The 12,304-nt window shown below is 34.0% G+C and overlaps 4 non-coding genes across 4 annotated transcripts; 2 read left to right on the top strand and 2 right to left on the bottom strand.

The window, feature by feature from the left end:
* Positions 1-3,625: 3,625 nt before the first annotated feature.
* On the bottom strand, positions 3,626-3,717 carry Trnay-gua. Its single transcript is given in 2 exon segments — positions 3,626-3,661; positions 3,681-3,717. It is a non-coding gene; the product is annotated as a tRNA-Tyr (tRNA).
* Positions 3,718-4,396: 679 nt separating this feature from the next.
* On the top strand, positions 4,397-4,487 carry Trnay-gua. Its single transcript is given in 2 exon segments — positions 4,397-4,433; positions 4,452-4,487. It is a non-coding gene; the product is annotated as a tRNA-Tyr (tRNA).
* A 2,462-nt stretch (positions 4,488-6,949) lies between these two features.
* On the bottom strand, positions 6,950-7,041 carry Trnay-gua. The gene is given in 2 exon segments: positions 6,950-6,985; positions 7,005-7,041. It is a non-coding gene; the product is annotated as a tRNA-Tyr (tRNA).
* A 679-nt stretch (positions 7,042-7,720) lies between these two features.
* Positions 7,721-7,811, top strand: Trnay-gua. Its single transcript is given in 2 exon segments — positions 7,721-7,757; positions 7,776-7,811. It is a non-coding gene; the product is annotated as a tRNA-Tyr (tRNA).
* Positions 7,812-12,304: the final 4,493 nt, after the last annotated feature.

The following is a 12,304-nucleotide window of genomic DNA, read 5'->3' as shown; positions in this document are numbered from 1 at the left end:
ACGGCCGATTGCAGAGACAGAGTTTACATTAAACGACGTTTACACATTGGCTCTTACTTACTTCGCTATTACTCCCCTGTTTTAGGAGTCGTTCGGCCAATCGGATTATTTCTTCGTGACGTCAGAAATGGTCGTCAGCTATATTCCGAAAGCTTAAGGCCGTCAAAATCATTGTTCGGCAATTAATGACAATCCTTTTCTATTTCGTTATTTAATTTCGTTGCCAATACGATTTAAAATATGAACAAATCCATATTTAGAAAATTTATACCGAATTCGAAATTCGTCTTCGGAATAGATTTTTAAGGAATTATTTCGACATCTTATTACTGTCAAAATGAATAATTTTAAATATTTTATTATTAATATTACATTTTTTTTTAATATCTATAAACAGATTTCTGTAATTATTAGAACTGTCTCGTTTGTTTAACAGTACAATGACTCCGAAATGCATTAACGTTTTATAACTCAAATTGTAAATAAATGCATCTGATTTAAATTAATTGAAGTTTTAAGTCTTTGGAACATTTAAAACAAATTTAAAGTAATTAATTTTGTTGCTTTTGCTCCAAGCAATTAATTAATGAATAATTTTGTCGATTCGTACCGTTTACAACATTTATCAAAGGAACGATATTTGTTTTTTATCTAAAGTTTTCCACGAATAAAGCTACCACTCGAATTGAAAAGCCCTCTAAACCTGTTGTCGAGTGAGTCTAGAAAATAGATCAAATAATTTTTTTCTAATCGCTGTCTACATTGTGGCAGGCGAGAAACGCCGTCTCTGCAATGAAATTTTTCTGAACAGCGGTCTACCCGATCTGTAAACCGCCGTCGGTCTCTAAACGTTGTCTCTGCAATCGGCTGTTTGGGTTTTCTCCAAAATAATGAGCGCTTCCGTCAGAAAAGGAAAACCTTTAAATAGCCGGGCTGGCAAAACAGTATGCAATGTGCGTAGATTTATGGATGAATAGAAAAGAGAAAACTGAGCAAAGGAATTAAATAATATTGCAAAACGAATCTCGGTGGAAACGGGAATTTCGAAGAGTGTTCATTCTATTTTAAAAGAAGATAGAACTTAGGAGATACTAGAAACTCCCGAGAAAAACAAAAACCACGTGCATCTCCAGTAACAGGTTTGGAAGACCATTTACTGAATGCATTGTTCGCAGAACGGTTGACGGGTTGTATGCGCTAAAAGGTTTTGGCAACTTTGCATGACATTTTGCAAAGTTCGAGAAAAAAAATCAATTTTTAAGCTCAAGAAAGTTCCCTTCGCTAGGTCTTGCAGAAGCTAGGCTTTAAGTGGAATATGCTAAACGGTAGAAAATTTCTGAACAAAAATCCGCATATTGTTTCTATACAAAGAAATTGCATTTGTTTGCTAAAAATGAACGCGGAATCAAAGAGCACTCGTCCTGTTGTTTGACTTGATGAAACATGCATTTTGATGATTTTAATAATTGTATTTACTTTATGAAATTATTTTAACTGTAATGACTTACAATTATTAAAATAATAAATGATTATATAAAGAAATAAGATTTTCAAATATTATGAAAAACAGTTAAAAATTATATGTTCTTTGAAAAGTTGAATAGCATAAAGTTGCTATTGAGAACAAATCATACAGAAACACTCCTTTTGATGGAAAGAGTAGATTTTATTTTCTATAATATACAGCGGATATGCATTTCGGGCTTTATGTCCTTCTTCAATCCTTATTTTATTATGTATATGGTAAAATAAAAAATAATTATAGTGACAACTGTAATAACTAATTATTAAAACCATAGGATAGGACACAGCAGACTTCCTGATAAACAAACAGTGAAACACCTTGTTTTTTAACCAAAATATTTTTATTTTTACAGTTTTACTTGTTCTACCTCACGGTTTTTCCAGAGAACATACAACTAATTGAGAGAACAGCAAGCAGCCAGGTACTATTGGTACTATTAATTAAAAAATTTGTCAATTATGCAAACTGTATATATAATAGCAAAAACAGGAAATTGGGGAGTTAGTCGAGTGGTNCAGTTAATTTTTTAACATTATACAAGAATTGTGCACGTTTTTTTCTACATCCCCTTAAAGATGGGACATACGAAATCGTAATATCACTGGTTTAACATTAAAATCCGGGAGTAATTTAAAATCGGAAAGCGGAATAAATATATCAAATATTTTAACGGATTTTTTAAAACTCCTGTCAACTGTACAGAAAACTATCATAAAAACATATAGGTAAATTCTTATCGGTTGGGTTAAGTTACAAATCTACTCGTGATTCACGTAATCGAGCGAGGGCGGCCAAATATCTAGCAGGCGGACGGCTAACAGCCCGGAACCGGTCCTGGATAGAATTGGATGCGTTATACCTGTAGCAGCCACTCGAGGTCCTAGGCTACCACTGGCTAAACCGTGTGAGGTTGGTGCTCTGTAAAGCGCATGCGCGAATCTGGCTTTTTGGATGCTGACGACACAGCGTTTCCACTCCGCTACTCGCCGCTAATATTCGAATATACAATAGCAATCTTATTTTTTTTTTCATGTGTAGTATAGAAATTTGTAATAAGATACGTAATGCTGTTATAATAAAATATTGTGCGATTATTTTCATATAATTAAAATTAATATGTATTTATTTTTTTAGAAAATACAAGGGAAGCGGCGCATCCACCGCTTCTAATGACGGCACGCCACTGAAAGATACCGCTAATGACAGTTCGGACTGAGATGAATATGCCACTGAGATGAATATGCCACTCCAATTCAGAACTCAAAAGTCCAATTTTAAAATTCTTCGCGCGATTTTCTCAACATCTCAGTTTTCAATAACAATTTTTTCCAGGGCTACATAGAATGCCGCAAATGATAGGTCCGATAAGTATTAGTTTAGTCGGACAGTTTAATTTTGTAGTTGATTATGATATTGTCACCTACACCTGGAAACCAAGCTGACAACTTGGGTTAAAGTCCTGAAATTTATATCTTTTTTTTTCAAACACTAACAAGATTATCGAAGAATACGAAAAATTTTTGTCTTCACAAATCCGTCGTTTCACAATCAACGGTGAGAAACCAAAAAACAACCTTTACTTACAAAGATGATCTTTTAATTGATGTGAATTAACTATTGCTTAATGAGGAAAGGAATAATTTATCCTAAATGATAATCACTCATAAAGAAGACATGAGAAAAGAGCAGATGGCGAAATGTTGCAGGTCAAAACCGAAGTTCAAGTGTTACGATTTTCTGAAGCTTGCGTAATTTCAGATAAAACGAAGTCAGTTTAGTGATGTAATTATTTAATAATTTAGCAACATATTTAAACGTAATTATAAAAAATTATTTAAACTTACGGAGTTTAAATAATGATCAAAATTTTTAGGCTGTTTTTAATCAGAACAAAGATTGAATAAAATATTAAATTGCCCACAAAATTCAAACGTCTGTACAACATTAGTTTTCTACTGTAATCATCGACATATCCTCATTAAGAAGCAACAAATGTTTTTGTTGTTTATCTATGCAATGTGCATAGATAGTGCATAGATAAATAAACATTACAGATTATCAACAATAAGCATTTCAAGAAATTAAAAAAAAAAAGTAACTTCCGTCGAGGCGGATTTGAACCACCGACCTATGGATATCAGTACTTAATATAACTCTACAGTCCACCGCTCTACCAGCTGAGCTATCGACGGAACGAAGATTCGCTTTTCGTATGAACTATTTAAAACTTTGAAAAAACAAGCTTTGAAGAATTCTGACAAGTGAGTGACCTACTTTCTGTAGACGTAACCTACCGGAAAATCAATGTAAATCGCAATATCCCCACTTACGATATCTCAAGAAATGTATTCATATGCAAACTTTATTTATACAAACAGATTTAATATTTAAAATATTAAATTAATTATTACGAAACTTTAAGTTACTTTTTTTGTAAATGAATAATCACTTAATATTGAAATGTAATTTCACTTAATATTGAAATGTAATTTCAATATTAAGTGATTATTAATTTCCAATTTTCATTCCATACTCAGGTACTCTAAATCTCCTCATGTATGCATTCCATGCAAACATTACACAACCATGGGAACATAACAAATCCTTGTCTTTCATCTTTCTCACTTGAGATCCATTCAGACATTATGCCATCCCGCGTAAGCCTACACATGCTTTGTTGTTTTCATACATTGCTTCACACTTCTAAGTAGTTTACCTCTCACTTCATAATCATATGAAACTTGCCACGTTTTCTCCTTATCCACTCTATTATATGCTTTTTCTGTATCACTCAGAAGTAGGTCATTCTAAATTCTTCAAGCTAGTTATTTACAACTTTTAAATAGTTTATATGAACAATGCATATACGTACCGTCGATAGCTCAGCCGGTAGAGCGGTGGACTGTAGAGGTGTTTAACTATTGACATCCATAGGTCGGTGGTTCAAATCCGCCTCGACGGAGGTTTTTTTTTTTAATGAAGAATGCTTATAGTTGGTTTCAGGACCTCTGCGAAGAAGGAAAACCGCGGCTCCCTTTAAGAGATTTGATATAATGAATCTTTCAAATAATCACTGTGTAGCCTGTTTAATGATTTCTTTTATAGTAATTTTTAAATTGTAATTAACAATTATAACTCTCTGTACGAAAGTGTATTTAATTTCTGTACTTTGAATTTAATTTCATTATACATTAGTCTAATGTCTCGTTTTACGTTTCCATTTTTTATGAAGATTCACATTAACGAATACTTCAAAATCCATAACAAAAATCCAGCAACGAGTTGCTTAACTTTCCCAGAAACCTTTGGCGGCGCCATCTGTTATGATATTTTATTATTAATAGGCGGCCATAGACGTTAAGTTAATCCTTTGAGGTTGCCTGACCTTGAGGCACTTCAGAATTTCCTATCGCCCACACACGAAGAAGAAAATCTCTCAGCAGAGGCGTAGCTAGGGTGAGGCAAGTAGGGCACGTACCCCGGGAGCCACTCGCAGAGGGGCGGCAAATGGTCTCCAAGACAAACAAGATTTGTTTCTGGAGGGGGAGGAGGCGCCAATATAGTGTCGTGCCCCGGCGCCAGTTATGTTCGCTACACCATTGTCTCTCAGTCAGTCAGTCAGTCGGCCATGGCATCTGATGACGACATACTGGCTGTTCTTGGATGTTTATTGGCAACAAATTCTATTAAAACTCGCGGGAAAAAAGTATGCATAGAAGTCTATGGTGTAAATAGTAGTAGTAATGGTTTGGATAGCACTGATCATAAAAATTAGTTTTTCATACGAATAATTTTTTAATGGAATTATTTCAGATCACAAAATTAATTTTTCAAGAGAAATTTTGGGCTATAGATTCTGTTAACAAGCATCAATTATCAGCGAAAGATCAATGGCAAGTCGATTTTACTACCAAAAAAATTTATGGATTAAATTTTATAGACGAAAGATAGATAATTTTAAAATCAACACGTTGTATAGATATTTAATAAATAAGTAACAAATATAATTTAAATAATTATTATATTAAACTATTTNTGTACAGAAAACTATCATAAAAACATATAGGTAAATTCTTATCGGTTGGGTTAAGTTATAAATCTACTCGTGATTCACGTAATCGGGCGAGGGCGGCCAAATATCTAGCGGGCGGGCGGCTAACAGCCCGGAACCGGTCCTGGATAGAATTGAATGCGTTACACGTGTAGCAGTCATCCGAGGTCCTAGGCTTCCACTGGCTAAACCGTGTGAGGTTGGTGCTCTGTAAAGCGCGTGCGCGAATCTGGTTTTTTTTGGATGCTGACGACACAGCGTTTCCACTCCGCTACTCTGCCGCTAATATTCGAATATACAATAGCAATCTTATTTTTTTTCACGTGTAGTATAGAAATTTGTAATAAGATACGTAATGCGGTTATAATAAAATATTGTGCGATTATTTTCATATAATTAAAATTAATATGTATTTATTTTTTTAGAAAATACAAGGAAAGCGGCGCATCCACCGCTTCTAATGACGGCACGCCATTGAAAGATACCGCTAATGACAGTTCGGACTGAGATGAATATGCCACTCCAATTCAGAACTCAAAAGTCTAATTTTAAAATTCTTCGCGCGGTTTTCTCAACATCTCAGTTTTTAATAACAGTTTTTTCAGGGCTACATAGAATGCCGCAAAGGATAGGTCCTATAAGTATTAGTTTAGTCCCACAGTTTAATTTTGTAGTTGATTATGATATTGTCACCTACACCTGGAAACCAAGCTGACAACTTGGGTTAAAGTCCTGAAATTTATATCTTTTTTTTTCAAACACTAACAAGATTATCGAAGAATACGAAAAATTTTTGTCTTCACAAATCCGTCGTTTCACAATCAACGGTGAGAAACCAAAAAACAACCTTTACTTACAAAGATGATCTTTTAATTGATGTGAATTAACTATTGCTTAATGAGGAAAGGAATAATTTATCCTAAATGATAATCACTCATAAAGAAGACATGAGAAAAGAGCAGATGGCGAAATGTTGCAGGTCAAAACCGAAGTTCAAGTGTTACGATTTTCTGAAGCTTGCGTAATTTCAGATAAAACGAAGTCAGTTTAGTGATGTAATTATTTAATAATTTAGCAACATATTTAAACGTAATTATAAAAAATTATTTAAACTTACGGAGTTTAAATAATGATCAAAATTTTTAGGCTGTTTTTAATCAGAACAAAGATTGAATAAAATATTAAATTGCCCACAAAATTCAAACGTCTGTACAACATTAGTTTTCTACTGTAATCATCGACATATCCTCATTAAGAAGCAACAAATGTTTTTGTTGTTTATCTATGCAATGTGCATAGATAGTGCATAGATAAATAAACATTACAGATTATCAACAATAAGCATTTCAAGAAATTAAAAAAAAAAAGTAACTTCCGTCGAGGCGGATTTGAACCACCGACCTATGGATATCAGTACTTAATATAACTCTACAGTCCACCGCTCTACCAGCTGAGCTATCGACGGAACGAAGATTCGCTTTTCGTATGAACTATTTAAAACTTTGAAAAAACAAGCTTTGAAGAATTCTGACAAGTGAGTGACCTACTTTCTGTAGACGTAACCTACCGGAAAATCAATGTAAATCGCAATATCCCCACTTACGATATCTCAAGAAATGTATTCATATGCAAACTTTATTTATACAAACAGATTTAATATTTAAAATATTAAATTAATTATTACGAAACTTTAAGTTACTTTTTTTGTAAATGAATAATCACTTAATATTGAAATGTAATTTCACTTAATATTGAAATGTAATTTCAATATTAAGTGATTATTAATTTCCAATTTTCATTCCATACTCAGGTACTCTAAATCTCCTCATGTATGCATTCCATGCAAACATTACACAACCATGGGAACATAACAAATCCTTGTCTTTCATCTTTCTCACTTGAGATCCATTCAGACATTATGCCATCCCGCGTAAGCTTACACATGCTTTGTTGTTTTCATACATTGCTTCACACTTCTAAGTAGTTTACCTCTCACTCCATAATCATATGAAACTTGCCACGTTTTCTCCTTATCCACTCTATTATATGCTTTTTCTGTATCACTCAGAAGTAGGTCATTCTAAATTCTTCAAGCTAGTTATTTACAACTTTTAAATAGTTTATATGAACAATGCATATACGTACCGTCGATAGCTCAGCCGGTAGAGCGGTGGACTGTAGAGGTGTTTAACTATTGACATCCATAGGTCGGTGGTTCAAATCCGCCTCGACGGAGGTTTTTTTTTTTAATGAAGAATGCTTATAGTTGGTTTCAGGACCTCTGCGAAGAAGGAAAACCGCGGCTCCCTTTAAGAGATTTGATATAATGAATCTTTCAAATAATCACTGTGTAGCCTGTTTAATGATTTCTTTTATAGTAATTTTTAAATTGTAATTAACAATTATAACTCTCTGTACGAAAGTGTATTTAATTTCTGTACTTTGAATTTAATTTCATTATACATTAGTCTAATGTCTCGTTTTACGTTTCCATTTTTTATGAAGATTCACATTAACGAATACTTCAAAATCCATAACAAAAATCCAGCAACGAGTTGCTTAACTTTCCCAGAAACCTTTGGCGGCGCCATCTGTTATGATATTTTATTATTAATAGGCGGCCATAGACGTTAAGTTAATCCTTTGAGGTTGCCTGACCTTGAGGCACTTCAGAATTTCCTATCGCCCACACACGAAGAAGAAAATCTCTCAGCAGAGGCGTAGCTAGGGTGAGGCAAGTAGGGCACGTACCCCGGGAGCCACTCGCAGAGGGGCGGCAAATGGTCTCCAAGACAAACAAGATTTGTTTCTGGAGGGGGAGGAGGCGCCAATATAGTGTCGTGCCCCGGCGCCAGTTATGTTCGCTACACCATTGTCTCTCAGTCAGTCAGTCAGTCGGCCATGGCATCTGATGACGACATACTGGCTGTTCTTGGATGTTTATTGGCAACAAATTCTATTAAAACTCGCGGGAAAAAAGTATGCATAGAAGTCTATGGTGTAAATAGTAGTAGTAGTGGTTTGGGTAGCACTGATCACAAAATTAATTTTTCATACGAATAATTTTTTAATGGAATTATTTCAGATCACAAAATTAATTTTTCAAGAGAAATCTTGGGCTATAGATTATGTTAAAAAGCATCAATTATCAGCGAAAGACAATGGCAAGTCGATTTTACTACCAAAAAAATTCATGGATTAAATTTTATAGACGAATATATATTAATAATTCTCAACCACATCCGATATTAGTACAAATTGTAAACATTATTATCGCAAATTAATTTTATAATTTAATAATTAAAAAGAATTTATTAAACTTTGTCTTATTTTAAGTTGTCATGTTTTAATTTACTTGGATATTAAAACAATAAATTTTTGAAAATGTAAAAGAAAATGATATAGAGTATCAAGATGTTTTATGAAAACGGAAGAAATGAATTGAGAAGTTTTCTAAATATTAAAATTATTTATAATTTTAATTTACTCGAGAAATTTTGATATGAAAATAATTTATAACCTGAAAAATTAATTTTTTAGGTTATAAATAATAAAAGTTAATAAGGTTATAGAAAATAATTCTTCCAAACATTCACGAGACATTGTTCTAACTATTCAGCAGTCTCACAACTGAACGACACGACGGCACACACGTTAAGCTCGGCCTGCGCAGTCTGACACTGTGCAGGAAAATCAAATGGTTTTTCGATTCTACTCCGGTAGTCGTTAAGTCCGACCCTACTGGAGATATGACACACGACCCCGTTTATCTTTTCTCCTCTCGACCTTTAATGATCAAAAGTTAACAGTATTAATTCAATTAATTTTCCTAATAAACAAATCTCCCTGCAAAATTTCAGCAAGTTTCGACAAAAAGCACAGGAGTTATTAAACTTCAAAGAAGGTTAACAAAATCGTGCCGCCACGCACAGAGATTAACATCCTTACATACAGAACCCCCNCTTTTACATAAAGAAAACTTTCGGTTTTTCATGCCGCTCGTTTAAAAGGTACTTTTACAATTTAGGTAACTTATGAAGACTGTGTGCCAAAGTATTTCTAGGTGAATAAACTATTCACTAGCATATACAGTAGAGCGTCGTTTATCCGAAGGTCGGTTATCCGAAGGAATTCCAGTCGACAAATTTAAATTTTCGCCAGTGCTGTGGCGCTGTAATCTTTGGCTATGTCTTCGGCTACTCAAATATTTTACGTTTTTGATACTAAATTAACTTCTGAAGTATAATTTTTTATTGTTTTTATATATTTCAATATATTTATTTTGTTTGTACAAAATCAAAAAATAATTTTTAACGATACAATAGTCTTCGTTAGGCTTAACATCGACAAAAATTCAACGCAAAGCGACACGCAACGGAGAAAAATTTCAACACGGGATAAATTAATATATTTTTTCGTACATAATTGGTTATCCGAAAAATAAGTTATTCGAACAACCCCAGTCCCCAATTGATTCGGATAAACTACGCTCTACTGTATTTCTGTTTGTTTCTTTGTCTACTTGGATCTTGTTTATTAAAAGAATATTTTCAAACTAATCACACAAAACGTTTTCGAAAATTGTTTTAGGGACAGAAAAATTTTAAGTCTCAATTTAGTCATATACTGTATACGAATTAATTTAGATAATTAAGCATTTCTCGTTATCAGTAAAATGCAGGCGAAACTTCCCGGTAGATAGGTAAAACTTCACGGGGGTTTCCCATAGCGCTAATTCAGTTTTACGGCTTAATTTTATGCTTATAAAGATAAAATTGCATGGAAACAAATGAATTTTATTCAAAATGTTACTCAAAATTACAAAAGCTCAAATTATTGCCAATTAAAACTTTTTATAACGATTTTACTAAACGGCGTCCAATAACAGGATGATAATATAAAATATATTTTGTATAAACATAGATGACGTCACAGATTATTGTTTCTAACGTCAAAGTTGATGGCAATTTCGCTAAATTGTATGATTATAGGCCTACTACTGTAGACCTATACTGTACAATTTAGAAATATATACAATCAAAAATCAATATACAAAATTTACAACCATACAATGTAGCAAAATCGCTAAAGTAATATATAAATGGACTAACTATATTCGTGCAGTCCTTATCCCGAACAGTTTGTCGATATTTATCCTTTCCGAATGTTTCAGCCTAGGCAATTCTATCACATGGTGTGGTAGTCACCTATCACAAGGCCCTCTGTTCCATCTCTAAGGAGATAGTCCGATGTAATAAGCACAGAATTCTAACGAGTGAGGAAATTGTAAGGTTTTAGAAGAACTCTTACAATTTCCTCACTCCTTAGAAATGAAACAGACGCCATCGAGAGAAAACAGTGCCTGGATCGAAACAACTTGAAATGTTAGAAATCTCCATAACCTTCGTAAGAAGGACGGTAGTTAACTTCCAGGAGACGGACTCTATTTCGTAAGGCTGGAGAGCGTATAAAAAGTTATAAGTAGACTAAATGTTTCTTCTTCCAATAGTGAAACTAGTAGTATTTGTTACGTCTTTCTTAACTATGCACATTTAATCTCATGAGTGCGGTCGCATATATAGACGGTCGGATTCGGGAAGGAGGAGAGATTCAAGAGACAGTGCGCCGGAAATAATGTACGCTATTAAGCTTTTTAACAAAATTAACAACAATTTATTAAACGAAACGGCTTTTTTTACAAGAGTGGAACATAAACGGGAGTCTTTGTAAGGTCGCAAAAGATAGTTTACAAGTTCGGACGCGTGTTGGTAAATACCTTGATTGATGTCGGGATGTCGTGGATCGTCTTGACGAACGGGTGGAGAGGTTTCCGCTGAGTCGAGGATAGTAAGACTCCAGGATGGTGCAGTTCGAATGTCCGGTAGATATAGGCAACTACGGTTTGGCGAACGGCGGAGGTGGAGTACGAATGGAATACACTTGCACAAGGAGGTGGATCGGCAAACTCTCTCTCTCTCTCTCTGTCATCATCGGCCTTTGACCCTATAATGTGGGGGTCCTCCCTCTGACATTCTAATTCCCATTTTTGGGAAAACGTTTTGTTGCTCCAAAAATCGCAAAAAACTCAATTTTATTTTTGTCTCGATTCCCCCGATGAATAGTCACTCGGAAGCTGCCACTGTCTCGTGGGAGAAAGATCGTTTCGTTTCTGAACGGTATCTACGACACCTTTGCCGTTATAGTTTGGCGAAATAAAATGCATATATTTAAATTGGGAGAATTTTAATGAAAAAATCCTTAAGAAAATTCAAAGTTTTGATTATAGATATCGTAAACAAAAAAAAGAGAAGTATATTTGTAGCCTGAAACAATGTGATTTCGATGAACATATGGTAAACAATGTAGATCCGATTATACTGAAGAAAAATGCCAAAAAATAAGTACAGTGGTACCTCAGGATACGAACGCTCCAGCATACGAAATTTTCAGGATACGACATGAAATTCGAACATATTTTTGCTTCACGATACGAACAAAAACTCACCATACGACGTTACATTAGTTCACATTTTTCATTTGTTTTCCTTACTACAGTTATTTTTTTAAATGTATTACTTGGCTTTAATTTGAGTATGTTTTTCGCGTTGGAACGAATTATTTGGTTTTACATGTAATCGTATGGGAAAAGTTGATTCACCTTACGACATTTTCATGATACGATCTCAGTTTCGGAACGGATTAATTTCGTATCCTGAGGTACCACTGTA

This window comes from Centruroides sculpturatus, unplaced genomic scaffold (assembly GCF_000671375.1).
Source record: "Centruroides sculpturatus isolate CEXI.00-Female unplaced genomic scaffold, Cexi_2.0 scaffold32, whole genome shotgun sequence".
NCBI lineage: Eukaryota > Metazoa > Arthropoda > Arachnida > Scorpiones > Buthidae > Centruroides > Centruroides sculpturatus.
The sequence above is the reverse complement of the archived record's forward strand: the minus strand, read 5'-3'. Positions and strand labels throughout refer to the sequence as shown.